This window comes from Triturus cristatus, chromosome 1_2, assembly GCF_964204655.1.
Source record: "Triturus cristatus chromosome 1_2, aTriCri1.1, whole genome shotgun sequence".
Classification (NCBI taxonomy): Eukaryota; Metazoa; Chordata; class Amphibia; order Caudata; family Salamandridae; genus Triturus; species Triturus cristatus.
In genome coordinates, this window is record NC_140580.1 from 1,114,088,863 (window position 1) to 1,114,111,740 (window position 22,878).

The 22,878-nt window shown below is 49.0% G+C and overlaps 1 protein-coding gene and 1 long non-coding RNA gene across 6 annotated transcripts in view; one reads left to right on the top strand and one right to left on the bottom strand.

The window, feature by feature from the left end:
- The window catches only part of NR6A1 (nuclear receptor subfamily 6 group A member 1), a 927,754-nt gene that overhangs the window by 652,949 nt on the left and 251,927 nt on the right, over nt 1-22,878 (bottom strand). The gene's annotated exons all lie outside the window — the stretch shown is intronic.
- The window catches only part of LOC146868780 (uncharacterized), a 62,286-nt gene continuing 52,640 nt past the window's right edge, over nt 13,233-22,878 (top strand). Inside the window, exon 1 of one of the 2 annotated variants that reach the window (XR_014964084.1) lies at nt 13,233-13,618. This is a non-coding gene — a long non-coding RNA (uncharacterized LOC146868780). The remainder of the gene's footprint in view (nt 13,619-22,878) is intronic. The other variant, XR_014964078.1, reaches the window with a different exon arrangement.

The following is a 22,878-nucleotide window of genomic DNA, read 5'->3' on the forward strand; positions in this document are numbered from 1 at the left end:
TGTCACTTTTCATTCCATTCTAGCAGGACGGCTGCCCTTTACTGTTTTAGGTCTCGCCTGGCGAAAGCAGCGCATGCGTTGCTCTCCGCCATGGAGAGGACCTTTTGTAATCGATTCAGCCAAAGCTGAATGAATGTGCGTCCAAATGGACAAACATGGCTGCTCTCGCCGCACGCACAGCTAAACATGCACGCGTAGGGACAAATAAATGCACACGCATGTGGACAGCCCGACACCATCTTTGTGCACACACGCGCACATTTTTTTGTCCCTACGCTTGCATGGCGGCGTGCTTTCGCTTTCCCAGACAGTGCTGAGGAAGCTGGCGCGAGGCTTCTCGCGAGCATTGCTTGTTAGAGCTGCTCCTGTCAGAGGTCCCATGCGGCGAGTTCCGTCTCGGGTGCCTGGCTCCCGGCTGCACAGGGGATTCCTGCAGCCTGTGCTAATCCAGGACGAAGCCGCACAGGGCACCCAGTCTAGGCGCTTGGACTGTGTCTAGGCAGCCATCCAGCAGAAATGTGTAAAGCCATACGCTGCACCAAGTGTTTTAAATGGGCGTCGAAGGCCCGTGTAGAGACAGACCCCTGCTGTTTGCGCTACCCTCTTCAGGTGGCCCCTGGACAATGAGCCCGGCGAGCCTTAACCCAGCCGGCATTCATGAGTACGCCTACTCAAAGGTAACGCCCAGTCGATGGTTGAACTAGAAATATAAAACTTAGCACCCTCATGAAAGTGGCCGTGGAATGCATAATCGAGAGAATGCAAATAAGATCAGCTCATACAATGCAGATGGGTAGCATAGCTGCCAAGTTGCTCAGGTCCATGCCTGATTAAATCTGCCAGTCTTGGTTTTTTTCTTACAATTCTGGGACTTGTAGTTTTATTAGTGTGACCAGATTTGGAGAAGCATAACCGGAACAGGGCAGGCATGAAAGTTGCCTTCAGTTTTTCTTGTATATCTGGCCAGCCTCTTTTTTGCGCAGCCTTGTAAATGTGTGTGTATATTTATATGCGTGCGTATGTGTGTGTGTATATATATATCTATCTTAGCTTGGTAAATATTGTGCACACACACACACACACACACACACACTTATTAGCCTATATGTACATATAGCAATAGCAGGACCTCCACCTTGCCCCCCCCCCTCCTCCTCCCCACCATGTCTCTCTTCTGGAAACAGGCAGCGACCTCCTCCTGTGATGCCTAGCAGAAACGTAGATTGTTTAAGACATTGGTATTGAATTTTGTTTTTTGGAGTTCTTCTTTCCTTTTTTTCGTCTTTTTTTTTATCTTCTTCGTTACTCTCCTTTGTTTTTCTTATTTCTATTGTATATTTTGTTCACAATAATTATTTTCTGTTTTTGAATTGATATATGACAGTTATTAATTGTTTCTGGATTTTTAGGAAAACCTATTTAATAAAGGATTGGGAAACAAAAAAAAGACTTCTAGGCGCCTGAAAAGAGAGCATAGTTTAAATTCTGCTTTGCAGGGTGACCTGACCCTTTTCCTAAAAACTGGGACATGTATTGAGAAATCAACAGAAGTGTAGGAACACTGGGACAGACCTTTGAACACCGGCACTGTCCAGGAAGATCAGGGACGTAAGTCTTGTGTCCAGGATAAAACCAGGACTACAAGTCCAAGAATTCTAAAACAAACAAGCATTGAAAATGCAATAGGTCTCGCCTTTTATTAAGTTAACGCCATTTGCTTTGCTATACAATACCATTAGCAAAGCAAATGGCTTTAACTTAATCAAAGGCGAGACCTATTGCATTTTCAATGCTTGTTAATTACATTACTTTGTTTGTGATACTTTACTTTCCCGCGTCTGTGGTGCCCAAGAAACAGAGAGTCAGGATCAACGGTGGGCATGATGTACCTGTGGTTAAAAATGTGGATTTTTATTACATGGGCAAAGTCTGACATAGATATCGATCACCGACTAATCTTTCCCCTGTTCCCAAATCTATGTCCTAGCATAGTTTTTCGAAATAAATGGAAAAATATGCCCACACGAGAGTTCATACTAAAAAAAAAAAATTTAAAAGATACGCCATTTTTGAATAACTTCACTTTAAAAAGATTTTTCTCATAACTGAATGGATGTTTGCAAATTTTTTTTTTTTTTTTTTTTGAAACCTTTATTACAAATTTCAATAGATATACAGGTATGGGCCTACAACCTCCGGGCCGGCCGCTAGTAAACAATAAGGTCATAAACATATAGGTATAAACACAAGCAGCAAGCAGTGTAAGTCCCAAGGATCCGAAATATCATTTGCGGCTATAGGCCTTGACATCCCAAATGACGGCTTCATTTTAAATGAAAAACACAAAAAACAAACCCACAAGGCGGCAAAAGTCCAGATGACATTATGCGCTCCCCTCGGGAGGGGCCTACCAAACTACAATGGAAGGAGGGGGGGGAAGGGCAGGGGGCAGAGACAAAGTTATCCCGATAACACAGAATCATGGGAATGCGCAGACTAGGGAGACAGGGTCTCAGCAGAGTCACGCGTTAGGGGCGGGGCGCAAATCCCGCCACGATAGGAGTTCCAGGGGCCCCACACCTTTACCCATTTCCCAGGCTTGCCTCTCGCCACATACACAGTCTTTTCTCGGAACTTACACCAATCCATATTTTCCTTCCACACCGAAATCGTGGGTGACCTCTGGGAGCCCCACAATTGTGCTATGTCACGCTTGGCCACCATATATCCCAATGTCACCCACCACGTTTGCACCACCGTGTAATTAGTCGGCTCCCAAACATTCAACAAACACCTCCTCGCCTCGGGGAACAACGCCACATGCGTGACCGCCTGCAATACTGCATGCACGCCACGCCAGAACCGAGTCACCTCCGGACATTCCCACAAAACATGGAGGAAGGTCCCAATCATACCACACCCACGCTTACACATCCCATCCACCGCATATCCCATACGCATCAGGCCAGGACCCGTAACATACACCCTGTGGAGTATCTTGAGCTGGACGAACCGAAGGCGGGCCGGTATGGCCACCTCTTTCGGGGAGGCCACCGCAGACACCCAATCCTCGTCATCCAGCTCCAATCCATCAGCGACCCATGCCTCACGAAGGGCGGCCAGCATCCCCGAGCGATCATTGACGAGCTTTTTATAGATCAATGAGATAGTGCTATCCGGCACATACCCATCTAGTACTCTATCTTCCAATGGGGAGCACTCCGGGATGGACGCGACCTCCGGGAATACGGAGAACAACGCATGACGAACCTGCGCATACCGAAAGTACTCCCTGTCATGTAACTGGTACTCCGCTTTCAGCACATCAAACATTTTAAATCCCCCTTTCGTCCAGAGATCCCCTACCCTGCTAATGCCAATCGTGTCCCACTTCTCAAAGCCTTTCGTCGTCCACAAACAACCCAATCGCTCGGAAGCATACAATGGCGTCGCCCGGGTCAACCGATCCTTCCACCCCATCGCCGAGTTTGCCGCGTGCCACACGCGGACCGCGACCCGTGTCGGACCCGTCAAACGCGCGTCGAGCGACCTGGAGTAGAGCGCCCTATTGTAGTCGCCACCCGGCAACAACAATTTGTCCATCTCATAAGCCGGATTAAGGGCAGGCCCATAAAGCCCGTAATTTATCGCTGCCAGCTGGGAGGCCCAATAATAACGTTTAATATCGGGGAGGGCGACCCCCCCGTCGTACCACGGGAGCGTCAGCTTCGCTAGGGCGATCCGCGGCCTCCCATCCCAGAACAGTTGGCGCTGCAGACCCTCCACCTCCCTAAAATAGCTAGCCGGCACGACATCCATTGTGTTTTGTAAGGCGTATAAAAACCGCGGCAACGACATCATCTTAAACAGCGCCGCCCGGCCAAGCGGCGAGAGCGGCAAACGCCGCCAACGCGCCACATCCGCCTTCAAACATTGGAGAGGGGGGAGTAAATTCTCTGTGTATCGGGCCGCTGAGTCCAGGGTAATAAAAATTCCCAGATACTTGAATCCCTGGTGAGCGACCTGGACAGGGCAACTCCGCGGGAGGATAGGAGCCTCTCCGACAAGAACATAAACACAGGACTTAGCCCAGTTGATGACTAGGCCGGAGTTACGGCCAAAGGAGGACAATACATCCACCAACACAATCAACGATTCACGCGGGGAAGCGAGATACAAAAGAATATCGTCCGCGTAGAGAGAGACTCGGTCCTCATACTCTGGGGTCCATCGGAGACCACGAATCGAAGGGTGCCACCGCAGCCACTCCGCCAGGGGCTCCAAAGCGAGCGCAAAGAGGAGAGGCGACAGCGGACAACCCTGACGCGTGCCCCTGCCCAATTCGAAGGGAGCCGACACTCTACCATTCACCACAACCTGCGCCAGCGGTCTAGAATACAGCAATTTCACCCAACCGATGAATCCCGGGCCAAACCCAAACTTCTCCAGCGTCGCCCAAATATATGGCCACTCAAGCGTATCAAACGCCATAGTGGCGTCCAGGGACGCCAAAATGGCTGGCTCACGTATGAACGGAACCCTCGCGAGCACCCCATGCAGACGCCGCAGGTTAAGCGCGGTGTTGCGATGAGGAATAAAACCGGACTGATCCTGATGGATCAGATCGCACACCATGCCAACCAGTCGATTAGCCAGCACCTTAGCAAGGATTTTCGGTTCCGCATTCAAAAGCGAAATGGGCCTGTAGGACGTGACTCGATCCCGCGGCCTCCCCTCCTTATGAATAACCACGATGGTGGCTAGACGCTGGTCCAGCGGGAGAGAACCCGCCGCCCGAGCCGCAAGAAACATATCACGAAGATGCGGCGCTAATGTATCCGGCCGCAACTTGTACAATTCAATGGGAAGGCCATTAGGACCCATGGCCTTGCCAGAAGCGACTGAGCGTATGGCCAGGGCGATCTCCTCAGACGTCGTAGTCGTAGTCGCGTCCATCAACAATTTATCCTCCTCCGAAAGGGAAGGCAACCCAATATCTTTAAGCAGGACGCGGGAATCCTCTTCCGGGCGAGAAGAGACCGGGGAGTACACCCCGCGGAAATACTCTGCAAAGCAATCAACAATTTCCTCGGGATCAGTAACACACACACCATCCACTCTCTCAACCAGCGGCACAACTCGACTCGCTCTCTCCTTTTTATCCAATCACGCAATCAGTTTTCCAGCCTTATCACCCATATCATACAGTCGCCCCTGTTGCTCCCTACTCATGCCCTTGGCCGCTTCAGTGACCAGGGCCTTGTAGTCTGCTTGTTTGAGTCTGAGAGCATGCAATTTGTCTTCCGTGACACCATGATCCAGGTCGCCCTCCAACTCAGTAATTTCAGACTCAATACGAGTCACCTCCTCCCGCTCGCGCCTCTTGGAATGGGAAATGAGGGACAGGGCTTCCCCCCGGAGTACCGTTTTGAACGCCTCCCAAAGAGAAACAGCAGACGAGACCGATCCCACATTATCTTCAAAATATTGCTCAAGGGATTTAATCAAATCTGCACGAATTGTGGGATTACGCAGGTACCAGGAGTTGATCGGGACCACCCTCCCCTCCACCCCAGGACAATATCGAAGTGTAACAGAAGCGGGGAGTGGTCTGAAATACCCCGGGCAAGATGTCGCACCTCCCCGATCCTCCCCGCCTGGGCCGCTGGCATAAGAACATAGTCCAGTCTTGAGAGACTACCATGGGCCCCGGAGTGGAAAGTGTACTGTGTCTGTGCAGGGTGTTTTAGCCGCCAACAATCCACCAATCCCAGGGTGTCCAAGAGTCCAGACAACCAAGTTTGGGCCCGGGGGAGGTCCCTGGGGAGGTATCGATCCTCGGCTCCGGAAACCACAGCATTAAAGTCCCCTCCAACCACTAGAATCCCCTCTGGTAGCCCAAGAAGAAGGCGCCCCAAGTCGGCAAAAGTAGTCGTCTGCAAACGCGGCGGGACATAAATAGAAACCAAAACAATCACTTTACCCTCCCATCTGCCCACAAGTGCAGTGTAGCGCCCCCTGTCATCATGGAGCACCTCGTCAACCTCCAGCGGGAGCGAGGTTTTAACCATTATGCCCTACACCCCTCGAACCAGAGGTGAAGCCCGAATGAGCCAGAAGGCGATAGCCCCGCCTATTCATAGCACGGAAGGAATTACCAATGAGGTGTGTTTCCTGCAGAAACACGATATCGGGTGAGATTCGTTTTAAAAACTGCAGGACCACCCCCTGTTGTATCCTGTCCCCCAGTCCGTTAACATTCCAGGAAAGAAGTCTCAGTCCCCTACCCCCCATCACAACCAGCTCCAATCACCACCCTCCCAGAGAGCACTTTAAGTATGAAACAACAATAATCCTGCCTTGTGGTACGAACAAACAATACCCAACCCCAACCCAACATTCCAAACAAAACTCCCCCCACCCTGCACCCCTGCATGAGCCCAAACAGCCCCCCCAACTTGCAGTGTGCCTGTCGCCCTTGCATGAACTAAACTACAAAAAGACCCCCTGGAGGAGGAAAGAGAACCCCCTCAAGACACACCACAACCTCCAAGCGAGGGAGAACAAAGCACAACAGTCAAGGAACCCTGAGCCCAACAAAGAAGTGACATCATCAGGAAGTAGCCCCAGTGTCAATACATTAGGCCCGGTCCGGTGGGCATTCTCTACTCGCGGCCCCCAGCCCCTCTCGATCATGTCCCCTAGGCAAAGTGTCCAACCAATCCCCCGCCGCCTCCGGACGGTCAAAGAAATGAGAACGACCCTCGGATTCCACCCGCAGCCTGGCCGGGAAAAGCATGGCGTACTTCAAGTTCATGTCTCGAAGCCGCCGTTTGACGCCCATGAAACCCAGCCTCTGCTTCTGGACCGCTTGCGTGAAGTCAGGATAGAAGTTCACCTCAACGTTCTCTAGCTTAAGCGGCCCCTGCACTCTAGAGGCTTGTAAAATCACATCTCTATCCCGAAAATTGAAGATACGTGCAATAAGAGGCCGCGGAGGAGCTCCGACCTTCGGCTTGCCACCAGGAACTCTATGGGCCCTCTCCACCGCGAAGAATTTGCTCAATCCCCGAGGCATCAGACGATTGGAAATCAAGTCCTCCACAAAGAGATCCGCAGCCGAATCCTCCAATCCCTCAGGCACTCCGATAATGCGGACGTTGTTCCTCCGGGCCCTACTCTCGGAATCCTCCAGTCGCCGATCCGTGAGAGCACTGGCCTGCCGGAGCCGACGTACCTCCGTTTGGAGGGCAGCCACCTCAGTCGTGAGGCCCGACGCGGTGAGGGCCAAAGGGTCAACCCTATCATTTGTCTTGGAAAGATCAGCCCTAACAAGGTTGACATCGATGAGAACCGCGTCAAGTTTGTGCGCCAGGGTGTCAAACTGTTGACCCACCGAGGTCTTCATCTCCGCTATGGCACCCATAATATCCTGCAAGGTCAGGTCCGTTGGCAAATCCGGGGCATCCGCGGGCCGCTCCGGAGACTTATGCGACACGCCGGGAGAACCTTTCGGCAGGGTGTAGCGATCCATAACGTTGGCCTGGGTAGAGGCACCACGCCGGGCCGATTTGGCCTTCAGCCTCTCTCCATCCTGCCTCGTCGCCATCGCCCTGTAATCCGTGCACCCACGAGTCCAGCGGCGGAGGGCGAACAATCGAGGCCGAAGACCCCAGAGGTCGCCTCAGGAAGGCGGAACGGGTCCCCGCAGAGTAGGCAGGGTCCCCCAGTGAGCCAACCACCACACTCCGCAAAAGAGCCAAGATCCCACTTGCGATGATGGCGAGAGGGCTCGAAAGCGAAAGTGAAAGTGTGGGGTGCGCGCCCCGCCAGGCTCGTACCGCCATTGTTATTCACTTCACCACTGGATCGCCCCTCAACTCAAGTCCGGGGTCAGAGGAGAAGCAGGCCGCAAACTTCAAGCGAAGCCCATCACGGCACCCGGGGTCCGATTCGAAAACGGAAAACGGGCACCACCTCGGCTCAGGTTCACAAACAAAGTCACCTCAATCAAATCAGGATGAAGACAGGATAGATGTAGGAGGTCGTGGAGGTCCTCGGGAGCCTCGCACCTACGCGGCCATCTTGGTTGCGCGCTAGGCTCCTCCCCCGTTTGCAAATTTTTTAACGAAACAATTTTAGGGGAGCCAAATCACAACTTTAGTGTGAAAAGCAAATGCAGGACATTTTCGAACTAAAGGTAGTACATGTAATATATAGCAAAAATTACAAATGTTTATGAAAGAAAAACTTTTCAAGTTCACAGCCCCCGACTTGAAAGCCAATACTGCTGGCAGGAGTAACAACTTACCAGCATCGTAAGAGATCACCTGAATTATGCATCTTTGAGAGTGAATGTCCACAAAGAGCAAAAAAAGAATAGGTGTATCACTGGGTGATTAGTGACAGGTGTTTTTGTTTTCACTGATTGAAAGTTTGGGTTGGGGGAAAAATGCCAACAGGGCAGCCGAGTTACAGTATCCCTTCGCCACCCCCATAAGTGACCATGGAGAATGGATGGCCTATTTCACCTCAGCTAGTCATCACGTATATTGTTTAAAGGAAGGGCTTGGGGAAACAACAAGGTAAAAATCTATTTATTTAATCTATTGCTCACAGTTTCCACCCCCGTTTTCTGGCTTCTTTTTAGGCTTGGCATGACCCCTTTTTATTTTATAAAAACTATAAGTATAATATATGTACTAATAAAGGCTTTCAGTCAGTCCTCCATCCATTGGTCAGTAAGTTTGTCAGTCACCTACTGTAGCATGCAGAATGAGGAAATGACACAACCAACTTCTGTCATTTTCTGACTTAATTTTCAGTGATGGCATTGAACCCTTTCACACGATGCACATCCACACACAAAGTAGTTCCCTTAAATGCCAGGGACTACTATGACAAAGTAAGCTTTTTCAGACCTAAAAGCCAATGTTTTTGTTTAGATTGAAGAGGGCATGTCAGCTTCCTCAAGAGTAACATTTTCCAAAAACTATGACAGAGCAAAACAAGCATTGACAAAGCCAAATATCTTTTGGTCCACTATTTATAGATTCTCTCTCTTCATTTCACATAAATGAGTGTATCTTTATATCAATGTTGCCTGGTTCATCGATGACTAAAACCAGGGTTACAAGATGACTTCATGTTAACAGAGGCAAAACCTTGAAGCCCAGGTTCTCCTTCTCTAAATCTTGATGGTCATCCGCCCAACTGGTTCAAGTGAGTCCAGTCACGAGAACGCTTCTGAGGCGGACTGCATGAGGTTGGTACATGAAAGCCCAGCCCTGAATCCTGGTATCCCTGATGGCATGCAGTCCTCTGGTACCATTAATGAAGGCTTTTTAACGGCCACCAGTGAACAATGTGTGGTAGCCGGGGTGGGACGAGAATCGTGACATGATGGTGCGATGACTGTCTTTGGTAGTGTGGTGTTAGGAAAGGATTGCTCTACTGAGCTTACTCCATCACCGATGACAGTGCGCCAAGCAACACTTAATCACACCATATTACGTTCAGCATCTCCTGTTCAAACATTGAAATTGTCATGGTCTCCTGTCCGTCGCCCTCGCCACAAACGAAGCATGGATGAAAATCCTTTTGTGCGTCAAGCAAAATGTCAGGCGACTCCAGGGCTGCGCAATGACCTACTTTTGCCACAGCCCAGAGAGATAAACCCTTAGGATCCAGGGTTTCAGGCGAGCAGATGAGCGCTACCCTCCCCCAGATGCTGCACAATTACGGGCGGTGCCACAGCACGCTGGAAAATGACCCTTGCTGCAAATCAGGGCATACGTGCCAACCCGCAAACAGGAGAGCACACAGCGGCCCGAAGATATACCAGGCAATACTCTTTGTAGCACAATCATTTCTGACCTGTGCTGGTTTCCCCAAGCATTCACAACGAGGTCCAGAGCTGTGGAGTTCTGCAGCCTTTTACGGGTCTTGGGTTCCAAAAGATCTCCCAGCCTCGCCCATTTCTGAGGTAGGTGGCACCAGTGCCAGATGAGTGCAGATATAACCCTCACTGGTTTGCATTTATTTTTGCTACGTGAAAACTGTGCCCCTTGAGGTTAGAAATCCCTCGTCTTGGGAGTTTTTCATTTTACACACTTTATTTTCTGGTGTCGCTTTAACATGGCTTCTACTGCATACATCTAAACAAGAAGACAGTCCCGGCCATGCTGAGGCAAGTGTATCCATTCGAAGCTTTCTAATGTTGGACAACATACCTCACTTTATAAAGCAGACTTAATACTTTGAACATAACTACTTATCCCTCTCAAAAACCACTCCAATCTGTAACCATTTTAAAGTGTTCGGATACAATGTTTCCTTTTTTTCACTCCTTCCTTTTGGTCTGCAACCCTACTGCCTATTTTATCTTCAACACCAAAAATGTACCAGATATTACTGACCCCTTCCTCTGCAGTTACAACTTCGAACCGTTGCACAGTTGCACGCTCCCTTCATTGGGCCATAATCTGCAATTACATCTCCCTCTCTTCCCTATTTTAATTTTACTAAATACTTTTGTAAAACATTCCATTAGCTTATGCCCTTAGCCCTTCTCGAAGTCGCTATTTATTTTTAAATGATGCAAATGGGAAGGAAAAACGTATCTTTAAGGATGCCTCCTTGAACGGCGAGCCCGTACTTTCCGCTCTGTGCTTTTGCGATGAAATGCTCCGCTCCCCAGCTTCATTTATGCGCTGTTATTATGGCCATCACCATACCAGTACTAGCGGAAACATCACGTTTTTCACATCGACCTGCACAAAAAGACTACCCCCGTCTCGTCACGGCAAGTATACATAGGTATTAATTTACTGTTCTTAACTACCAAACAATGAACTGTGACCCACTCGTTCTCTCCCTCTATACATTATACTTTATATATATATTTTTTTTTTCTATCCCAAGTTACAAGGCACATAGATATGGAGTTAACAATAACAAACCTATATTTACCTGCATATATTTACATTGACCATATAGTGATAGTCGATATTTTAGATTGGTTATTCTTGTAGATCGATAGTCCTATGCAATTCCTTTGCAATTCTATCCTCACTCTATTCTTTTGACATGGTCATATGCTTTTACCATCAAATTTGTTTCCCCTCTTTTTCCTTCACTCTCTTTTTTTAAAAAAAATATTAAAGCCTGCTATTTGCAAACAATGTGCGCTTTCACTCAATGCAGTATTTTATCCACGGTTGCGACCGACTCATACATATTTGTGCACGGTTGTGGCTGGGGGCCATTTACACAGGGTCTACCGCATAACTCAAAATACGATCATCATATCTGTACTTCCTCGGAGAGTTGCAAGCGACATGTGAGCATCACATACTGAAAGAAACTTCACATTGCATACCGAGCGTCACCCTTTTTAGGTCACGATATTGGCGCGAGTCCAAGGTTGGGTGACAGAAATCATCATTTTGCGAAGTCTGGGAGTGACAGATTGCCCAATAATGTAATCACCCTTCACCGTGATTCTATCAAGCCCTGTCAAAAGAAATAATTTATTACCGATTTAAAATGTAAGACCCCATGCAATTAAAGCAGCATTTTGGTAACGACATCACTTTTGAAAACCATAGTCAATTGCTTCAACGTCGTGGAAATATTTGACTCCTACAGGGGGTGAATTTTTTGATGAAATGAGCATTTTAAACCTGAGGAAGTTCACCACCTAAAGCCAGTAATACACCACACTGCACTCACACCACTCCCACCGCAGACCACCACCACCAAGCACTCCTCGTGGAGCCCTGGGGAAGGCTGCATGGGCCATGGATGGAGGATGGGGATACCCCTGGGCGTGCACACAGCAGCGGCTACCACAGGCTCTTGAGCGGTTTCAGTAATGCTATGTTCTTGGCAGGTCCATAGCACGTGGTCTGCTATCTGCAGGTGGGTGCCGTCCACGCGCTCCTGGGGTTCCATCAGAGACTTGGCCGGAGTGGTCCTGGGCTAGGAGGCCTTGGGTGTTCTGCTCTGTGTGTAGGACTTGTGTGGTTGCTTTACAAATGAGCCTTTGGGGTGTGGTGTGGTTACGGTTGACTTTTCCCAGACTCAACGGTACACCTTGAAAAGGCAAAGGCACCGAAGAGTATCTGACCTGCAGGTGCAGAGACTGGATACAGTGGTTTCGTCTCGGGTAAGGAGGTGAGCATTGTGGATGCGCAAGCACCCCAAACTGACATGCTCCAGGCGTGGTACTTTAGTGAGGCTTGGAATCCACAGACACCATCAACAGTGAACGCGCATTTCCCAGAAACCAGCCTAGATGTCTCCTTGCGCCTGGCTTACATACTTCCTAAAATGCGTCGTCAATTACTACAAAGGTGACATCTCGGGTCAATACCATCTATTGAAGCAAATATTGGGTGTGCAGATCAATAAGTTAACACAACACCCAAATAGAGGCTGAGGTCGGGTATTTACATTTCAGATTAATTAAATACAAGATAATTCTATTCACATAAGAGAAATTTGGGCGGTGTTATTTCCACCAATCAAAAGAAGCTGCTGGGTTATTAAACTTGAAAAAGGACCAGTTAACAAAATATATCAGGAGTTCATATAAATGGCAAAATTCATCGAATCCATCGCTTAGGAATACACCAGTCGATTGAACCTCCCCGGCCACTCCCCAGTGTGACTCGCATCTCAGCGGTAGCAACACACAATCAAATATACTGGCCAGAGGCCTCCCTGGCTCCTATCAACGAGTACCATAGAAGCTTAGATGGCGCCTAGAAAACTGAAGTGCTCAGGAACAGAACTATGTAACTATGTGTAGCAAAACACTTCACAAGCGCACACGAGGAGTCTCCCGGACCTCAAGAAGTTGTGATACTCTGTAGTCTGTGGCCACGAGCGAGGCAGATTTAAAATCACAGAGGTATTTCTAAGTCCCCATCGCATCCTTTGGCGCTGACTGGCACGTCACGTGCCGCCATGCATTCTGCTTCAGGCCGGACATACCATTAGAAGAGTCTCTTCAAAGCCCGGGAGTTTTCTCTTACACTCAGCCTGCCCAGATGCAGAGAGAAGGCAAGTCAGGGCAGCTCCCCCCCGCCTGCCCCCTCCTCCCAGACGGCCCCTCCCCACACAGGTGTTTGTGTTTGCAGTCTGGGAGAGGAGGGAATGGATGGGGGGCGACAACTTTAAATTACAGCCATTTCCATAAAGCTGAAGGCGGCCAGACACCCAAACAGGCAGCCTGCGCCGAGCCCGCCGAGGGATGGAGGGAGGAGGCGGGGGAGGGGGCTGCCAGGGCCCTGCCCATGGAGGCGGGCAGCGAATGGACGCGGCCCCAGCCCTGCACATGACTGCCGGTGCCCCGTCCATCAGCCGGGTCATATATAGTTCAATGGAAGAGAAGCAGGCAGGCTGCAGGGGCGCTGGAGCCGGCTGGCACAGGCAGCACCCACACCCCGGCAGTGCCCTCTGTGCCAGCGCTGCACCTCGCGCCTTGAAGCGCGCTTCATACCGCTGCATCAGGGCGGCTTCTTCTTCACTTCCTGCCGCAGCGTCAACTTGTTTTCCCCTCTTCCCTCTGGACAAAGATGGGGCCGGGCAGGGCATTTCCTCTTCTCACAGGGTAAGGACTGCATGATTTAATTTTACTCTCCAACCTCCCCAAAAGGACGGTCCCTGGGCTCGGAGCCTGGCATGGGTGGTTGGGTTCCCGAAGGGGCACGTGTTTCTTTGTTCTATGGACAGGGGCAGAAACGAGGGTGCAGTTTATTAGGGGGCAACCTATGTGTGTTTCGATGGGACGTTTAGAAAATACACCAATTCATCTGTATAAAAATATGTTCTCACTCTCTAAAAAAAACTATCGGATTTTTGCACGAGAAAGGTGAAAAAACGTCAATTTCTTGTCATAGGGATATAAACTTGTCCGGGAGTCGTGTCTGTACACTGTCTGCGAGCTTTATACCGGGAGGAGGGGGCTTTAAAATGGATTTTAGGAATAGAAACCTGTTCAGAAAGTTAGCAGCCAGCTATGTGTCTGAGAGGTGCCGACAGTGGCCTGGTTAGGGGGTGGGGGTCCCTTACACAGACTGAGGGGGGAGGGGTAGGGAGCCAGCCAGACATGCACACAAAAGGCGGGAGACAAAAAAAAAATCCCAGACAGGTCGGTCGATAGGCCGGGGGTGGGGGAGGGGTGCACAGGTCAGCCCAGCTGCAGAGAGAAGGGGGGGTGGGCACCCTCGCCCGTGGGAGGGAGGGGTCCCCCGGCGGCTGGATTCCCTCACAGGAGAAGCAATGAAGAAGTGACAGCCATTTTCCACCGGATTTCAACATGAAATAAAGGAGCCCCCCCCCCCCCCAGCCCAATATTTGGTACTTCACCGCCTCTGCACCACAGCTGCAAGCTTCACGGACCATATACTTTAAGCATGTTTTAAAAGGGTAGAGATGAGAAGCGGGGAGTGGAGTGGCCTGGGTGAACACGGGCGTCAGCCCTGAACCGGTGCATACAAATAGAAATGATACAAGGAGGGTGTGGGTCTGTGTATACGGAGACACAAAGTGTAATGGCATACACTCGTATATATTTATTCGATGGTTCTAAAAATGCAAGGAGTGTGTTTAATCATGTATTTATTTCACACAGCGATCAATTTGCATCTGCAGGTGTGAGGGGGATGGGGGGGGGGGGGGTCGTGATATGCATTTGGAGCGCCAGGGCGGGGCACTGGAAGAGGGTACGATCAGAGAGGCGTGTGGTTTCAGACGTGAAAGGCTTGTAATTACGCTAAACACACCCGTCCCACGGCTGCGGTGATGTGGTGAGCTGGGGTTGGCCATGAAGTCATGTCTGCAGCCCGCGCCCTCCCTTTAATATATATTCAAAAGGAACCCACGAAATGCAGTTATATTTAGGGTGCAGGGTGTGGAGAAATGCAACGAGTGAGCTGGAATGTGTTGAGTGACGGGAAATGCCCCCCGCCCCCCCCCCCCCCTCCTTCGGCAAAGCCCGCCTGCTTTTGTCTGCCAACTCCTAGTGTGCACACATGGGCTGTCTGAATTTGAGACAGAGGGACGGCTCTCCAGAACCGTGGAAACCTCGAGGCGAGGACACCCCTCTGCTTGAAGACGCCCCCGCCCCGCTGGCAGGTGCCCCGGAAGGTGTGCGCCCTGAGCTGTGCAGGTAAGAAAGAGAGCAGCCCCCCCCCCCCCCCCACACTCACACACACACACTTTTAATGTGTCCTCGGATAACCCTGCCCTTACGGATTGTACATTTAGCCTCCGATCCGCCCCCACAAAAAATAGATAATAAAATGTGAATTCTGGGGTGTGAGGGACTCATGTTGAAAATTATTTATTCAGACATAAAGCTTGCGAGAGGACAGCCGTACCGAGGCGCAGTCTGACGTCTCTCGATTGAAAATGCAATTTTTTACATCCATAAATTAATCGACTCTATAAGTACTCGAATGATTGGAATCAGTCGCTTGTATTTAAATGTTTATTTCAGAAAGGAAAGCCGGTCACGGTTACACGTGTGCTGCTTGGGTGGACTAATGTGCAATCGCTAGCCCTCTTTAATTAGCCAAACTAACAAGTTCTGCTTTAGTAAACCCTGTTTACAAAGTTCTAACCAAAGACTGTTGTTTAGTAAAATAAAACACCGATTTACCAAAATAATTTTTTTTATGTTTAGAGAACGGCCTGTCCCTTTCAGATGGGGATACAATTAAGACCAGCTTAGGGAAACCTGCACGTGTTAACAAAACCAGAGGTCACCAGGATAACCTAGTGCTAGTGACCTGCCGTCATATGGGGAGAAACTACCTCTTGCGACTTTAATAGTAATAAACAGGCAACACGTGAATTCAATTTGGTAGCAAATTAACAACATAATGGCAGAGCAATCTATTTCTCGAATGGTAACATTTGTACTCGTCAACAGAACAGTATGTCCTTCTCATAAGAATAATAAAACAAGAAAATGAGGATTTGAAAGAGTTGGAGAAGTGTGCAAAGTAAATAAACTTGGGTAGGAACTAGAAAACCTGCATTTAGTAAAGTCTCCTCAGTGGCCACAAATCTACAATTAGAGCCCCTAATTGGAGAGATCTGGGCGGACCGAGATCACAGAAATGTAGTAATCAGACTTGGACAATGAGCCGGTGGTGAGATCTGAACAGTCACCACAGACATGCAGCGAGCATTTGCCGGGACTTCTCGCTTTTGGACAGTTATCAGAGATGGCGCTATACATTTCAGCTGCGACCCACTGATATATGGTCACCGGTAAAGGACATGCAGCGAGCAACAGTTGTACTTGGTGAGATTTGATCAGTGATAGACATGCAGCAGTTGTGACTTGGTGAGATCTGTGCAGTGGTCACAGACATGCAGCAATTGTGACGGTGAGATGTGACCAATGATAGACACGCAGCAGTTGTGACGTGGTGAGATTTGGACATTGTTTAGACATGCAGCAGTTGTGATGTGGTGAGATTTGGACAGTGTTTAGACATGCAGCAGTTGTGATGTGGTGAGATTTGGACAGTGATAGCCTGCAGCAAATGTGACTTGGTGAGATTTGATCAGTGTTTCGACATGCAGCGGTTGTGACCAGTTGGGGGAGATCTGGCCAGTGGTCACAGACATGCAGCAGTTGTGACTTGGTGAAATGTGACCAGTGATAGACATGCCGCAGTTGTGACATGGTGAGATTTGATCAGTGATACACATGCAGCAGTTGCAACGTGGTGAGATTTGATCAGTGATAGACATGCAGCAGTTGTGACGTGGTGAGATTTGATCAGTGATAGACATGCAGCAGTTGTGACGTGGTGAGATTTGATCAGTGATACACATGCAGCAGTTGTGACGTGGTGAGATTTGATCAGTGATACACATGCAGCAGTTGTGACTGGTTGCGGATATTTGGGCAGTGGCCACAGACATGTAGCACTTGTGATGTAGTGAGATTTGATCAGTGATAGACCTGCAGCTGTTGTGACATAGTGAGATTTGATCAGTGATAGACATGCAGCAGTTGTGACATGGTGGGATTTGATCAGTGATACACATGCAGCAGTTGCAACGTGGTGAGATTTGATCAGTGATTGACATGCAGCAGTTGTGACTGGTTGGGGAGATTTGGGCAGTGGCCACAGACATGCAGCACTTGTGATGTAGTGAGATTTGATCAGTGATAGACATGCAGCAGTTGTGACATAGTGAGATTTGATCCGTGATTGACATGCAGCAGTTGTGACGTGGTGAGATTTGATCAGTGACCGACATGCAGCAGTTGTGACAGGTTGAGGACATCTGAGCAGTGGCCACAGACATGCATCACTTGTGATGTAGTGAGATTTGATCAGTGATAGACATGCAGCTGTTGTGACATGGTGAGATTTGGACAGTGATTAGACATGCAGCAGTTGTGACCAGTTGGGGAGATATGGCCAGTGGTCACAGACATGCAGCAGTTGTGACTTGGCGAGATTTGATCAGTGATAGACATGCAGCAGTTGTGACATGGTGAGATTTTATCAGAGATACCACGTCACAACTGCTGCATGTCTGATATTTTATCAGTGATAGACCTGCAGCAGTTGTGACATGGTGCGATTTGGACAGTGATAGACCTGCATCAGTTGTGACTGGTTTTGGAGATCTGGGCAGTGGCCACAGACATGCAGCAGTTGTGACTTGGTGAGATTTGATCAGTGATACACATGCAGCAGTTGTGATGTAGTGACTTTTGATCAGTAATAGTCATGCAGCAGTTGTGACATGGTGAGATGTGATCAGTGATACAAATGCAGCAGTTGTGACTTGGTGAAATGTGATCACTGATAGACCTGCAGCAGTTGTGATTTGGTGAGGTTTAATCAGTGATAGACATGCAGAAGTTGTGACTGGTTGGGTAGATCTCAGCAGTGGTCACAGACATGAAGCAACTGTGACTTGATGAGATTTGATCAGTGATAGACATGCAGCAGTTGTGACGTGGTGAGATTTGATCAGTGATTAGACATGCAGCAGTTGTGACGTGGTGAGATTTGATCAGTGATAGACATGCAGCAGTTGTGACGTGGTGAGATTTGAACATTGACAGACCTGCATCAGTTGAGACTGGGTGGGGCGACCTAGGCAGTGGTCACGGACATGAAGCAGTTACGATGTGGTGAGATTTGATCAGTGATAGAAATGCAACAGTTGTGACGTGGTGAGATTTGATCAGTGATAGACATGCAGCAGTTGTGACGTGGTGAGATTTGAACATTGACAGACCTGCATCTGTTGAGACTGGGTGGGGCGAGCTAGGCAGTGGTCACAGACATGAAGCAGTTACGATGTGGTGAGATTTGATCAGTGATAGACATGCAACAGTTGTGACGTGGTGAGATTTGATTAGTGATAGACATGCAGCAGTTGCGACATGGTGAGATAGTGACAGATATGCAACAGTTGTGACAGGTTGGGGCGATCTGGGCCGTGGTCACAGACATGCAGCCGTTTTGACTGGTTGGGGAGATCTGGGCCGTGGTCACAGACATGCAGCCGTTGTGACTGGTTGGGGAGATCTGGGCAGTGGTCACAGACATGCAGCAGTTGTGACTTGGTGAGATTTGTACAGTGATAGACCTGCAGTAGTTGTGACTGGTGGGTGGCAGCCGGGCAGTTGTTCCAGACCGCCGCATGAAGCAGCAGTTGTGACCCGTGGCCGGTCTCCCTGGCTGGGCAGAGGGCTGGCCCTGGTGCCCCTGTCCTGGTGGTGCATCCTTGATAATTTGAATAGAAACCAGACAGGGAGGCCCAGGACAACGGGGACGTGTCACGCGCAGGGCTGGCGCGCAAAGCTGGGCGCACTGGACAGGAAATTGCAGCTTTTGATGTCCTCCTCTCGGGCCTGCCTCCAACAGAAAGGAGACACGGCCCGGCCTTGTTTTAGAGCCGCCAGTGCATTTTAACCACCTCGTTGCCGGCTGTAAAACCTCATTGTCACAGTGCGTAAAATGATGCGCGGCTGCATCCTGCCGGGGGCCGGATGGCACAGGGACAGAGCCCAGCGTGGCCAGCACAAAGGTACGGCACGGGTTACAGCATGGGCATAAAGCGTCCAGGCCTTTTGTGGTAAGACCAGACCACTCGCCGTGAGAGACGCATTCACCCGTTCCTCAGGACGACATGGAGCACGGCTGGCTCCGCCCTTCATCTGCAGGCCAGTTTATGCAGTGTTTTACCTCAAAGGGAATGTCTTGGCTGTTTAGGTCCTGTACAATTAACAAAAATTAAAACAACTTTCACTTAAAGTTGAAAGACAGTAGGGACAGATGGGGACATTTTACCAGCTGGGAAGTACCAGTCCTGTAGCTCCCGTTACACTCCTCACGTGTACGCCAGCCTTGCGGTTCCAGCGTCGCAAGCCCTGCTTTCAACGTATCTAACCTGCGCAGACTTTACACACATGGGGCGAAATATAGATGAACCTACACATTTTACAAGTCAAACTTTCCTCCGTCACAGGCTTGCCTGACTTGAAGCAGCACATGCCTCGTTATGCGCTGGCAGAATACAAACCGTGATGGGCTGGGCGAGCTGTCAATCAGCACTCACAGTCTAGCAATCAATATCTTTTGGGGATAAAATGGCTACAGGCGAGTCGAGCACGAAGGCACACAAAAGGCCCAAGGCTGGGGGTCAGCTAGACATGGGCTAGCTTGGACAAACTGGGAGATCGCTTGCCTGGTGCCTCTGTTAGGCCTACAGGGCTGGGGCAGAGTCAGTGACATTCATAACACTGCCCCCAGTATCTTGTCTCCATCTACTACCCCGACAAACTGCCTACCCCTGGCTAGCCTGACTTCTGGAGCCGAAGTCGGTAACAGCCTCCCAGTGGACTTTGCCTTTCAGCCGCTCCGCTTCCTAAAGCGCTATTTCCAGCCTTTCCTCCCTCCACACACCCCACCCGATTGGACTTTCTGTAGTCAGGCGGGAAGGCCTCCGTGGAATGCGCTTTGGATGTAGGAAGGAAGGGACGCCCCTGGAATGCCCAGTATTAATTTCTGCACAAGACACATGGTTCAAAGAGGTGCTGTTCGGGCACATTTCAAAGGTTGATTGACGAACACTTCTGCACTGCCGCACATGCGCTGTAAGGAAGGGCGACAGCAGGAACTCGCGGGCGTCACAATGCGGGGTCTCGGATTTGGACAGGAATGTTCACCTTCACAAACTTGTGACCTGCAGCGGCCAGTGACAGCAGGGGCTTGAGAAGTGCTTCTGAGCTGTCGCCGTGCGTTCACCACCGCCTCCGTTACAAGTATTTTTACCAGCCTCTTTGACTGGGGTGTGGATGTGGAGAGAGCTTCTTTCTGTGGTCTAAGATCGTTGTAAGGAATGAATGCCCTGGCATGTGCTCACAGGAATGAATGCCCTTCTGTTCCCCAGAGAAATGGATGTCCGAGGGAGTCACGCTGTAGAAGAAAGGCCTCATGCTGCCCAGTGTAATAATGTGTGTTCTACTGTCTTGTCCTATGTAATAATAAATGACCTATTGTATCCTACGTCATAAATGCCCTCACATTGTCCAGTGTACTAATGTGTGTTCTATTCTGTCAGTCGAAGACATAATCGCTCTCATTGTCCTGTTTAATAATGTAATTTCTAGTGTCTTGCTCTATGGAAGAAATGCCCTCAGATTGCTAATGTAAGTTGGAACCCAGTGCTTTGCTAACTTTTTGGAACCGTAATCCAATTTTTAGAATGAAACTTTTGCAACCCACCTACCTTTAATGGACATGAGGCGGGCAACTTTTAATGTCAAAGCATCATATGGTAATGCACTGTCATTTACAGACTGCACTTTTTTCCCCATGGAAATGGGCGCTACATTTGCACAGACGTACACTTTCACTGATTGAACGATGTTGCACCCAAAGGATAAAGTGCGGAGATTGGGTTTCAGAGAGTATTTACCTATTTACCTTTTGTGCATCACCAAGTTCAGCGTCTTCATTTCTTTTCATCCTATTAACATTTGTGTTTCTATCACACTTCAGAATTCCAAAACAATATGCATTATTTTTGCTTTCCCAACTGCTGAATGTGTACAGTTCCTTTACAGGTATTTACATTTTGTTGTATATTGCAAAGAATGACCTCCTATAGCCTTTTCTTCAATACTCCCAGTACTCCGGCAAGTTTGCCACATAATTCACTTTAATTTCCTTACTATGACTGCAGAGAGGGGTTCGTCAACACCAATCCCCATGTTAAAATAATAAGTAGCAATTTGTGAGAATTAAAATACTGACACTTGACCTCTGTCTTTGAAGCCAAAAATTGGCTCACGACCCACCAGGGGTTCACAACCCGCAGTTTGGTGACTGCCGTTCGAGTCTGTCATCCCAATAAATAAACACCCTCATTGCCCTATGTAATAATGTGATTCCTAGTGTGTATTATACAGAATAAATGCCCTCATATTGTCCTATACAATAATCCAAGTACTTGATAGTCACAATAATGAATAGACACTCATTACACTATCTTTGTAATGTATGTCTTGGTGTGCAATTATATAGAATAAATGCCCTATTATTCTTTGTGATAATTTATGCACGAGTCGGTCACACTATGGAGCCTATGGCCTCATTATCCTATGTAATAGTATATGTCCAAATCCACCTTTTCAATCAATGCCATCATTATCCTATGTAATGACTTATGTCCTTACAAATCATCCTATGGAAGGCCCTCTTATTGCTCTACAGAATAATCTAAGCTGTGGTTTCTCATCCGATTAAACAAATACCCAAATGTAATGTGCTGTGGGATTAATGCCTCATACTTTGCCTTCGTGAATATATTTCCTGGCACGCCTCCATTCCAAATGCACGTTTAGTATGGGGTGCGTGCCACCTTGCAGCAGATGTGGCCTGGGGTGCCGTGCTGTGCTCCGGAGTCCTGTGCAAGTCACTACTCTCTTTGTTCAGTTGTACCTTTACGAGGGGAGGGGTTTTGAAACCTTGAGGTGGTTTTGCCGCAGGTACATTAGGTCACCAGACCCTCTGCCCAGGTGTGTGTTTGCATCCGCAGTTAGGCTGTGCAGTATGACTTTGAGAGAGCCACTGGTTCAGGGTGATTTTTTTGTAGCTTGTATTAATTTATTTCACAGTGGAAAATGTTTGTTCTCCACCACTTCCCTTGTTGCTAACCGCCGGTTGTGAGTTACAGCCGCAGATATCACTCTGGGAGTCTTTGCGACTTTACTTCCAGCCTATGGCGTATGCAGAGATGGGGTCTACGTGTCGTCACCGTTGCTTTTTCGTAGGGTGTGGTGCAAATCTGTGTTTTCAGGTTCTGGGATAGTACTTAAGCTAGTTTTGGGTGGAGTTGCGTGTATATATATTTCATCGTGGTCGAAAACTGGGTGACCTTCACTGGCCCAGAAGTGGCAAACAAAGCCGGCCATGTGGGCTGTTTCCACCCCATCACTCCATGGTTGTGGCCGGATCTCCCTCATCACATAGATTGGGGGAGAGGGGGGTCATGCTAGTATATAGGATAACAGAAGGTGCCTTACAAAATGTAGGGCCCCTTCGGGTGGCTAAACGTAGTGTGAATTTGTCTTTCCGGGTGGAACCAGAGGTACTTTCTCAAAACTATCCTTTCTACCTCGAGAGAACGGTCTGTGTGCAGAGTAGAAATTGTTGAGCTGGTGTGCTATGGTTTGTTGTGGTACTGTGCGCTATTAAGTCTTGGCAAGACGTTGTGGCCAGCAGGGCTTTGTGGTGGTGTGTATGGTGTTATCGGATGCCATTTACTGATCTCCTTGGGTGTCTTGAGATGTGGAAGTCATGAATGAAACTTTTATAA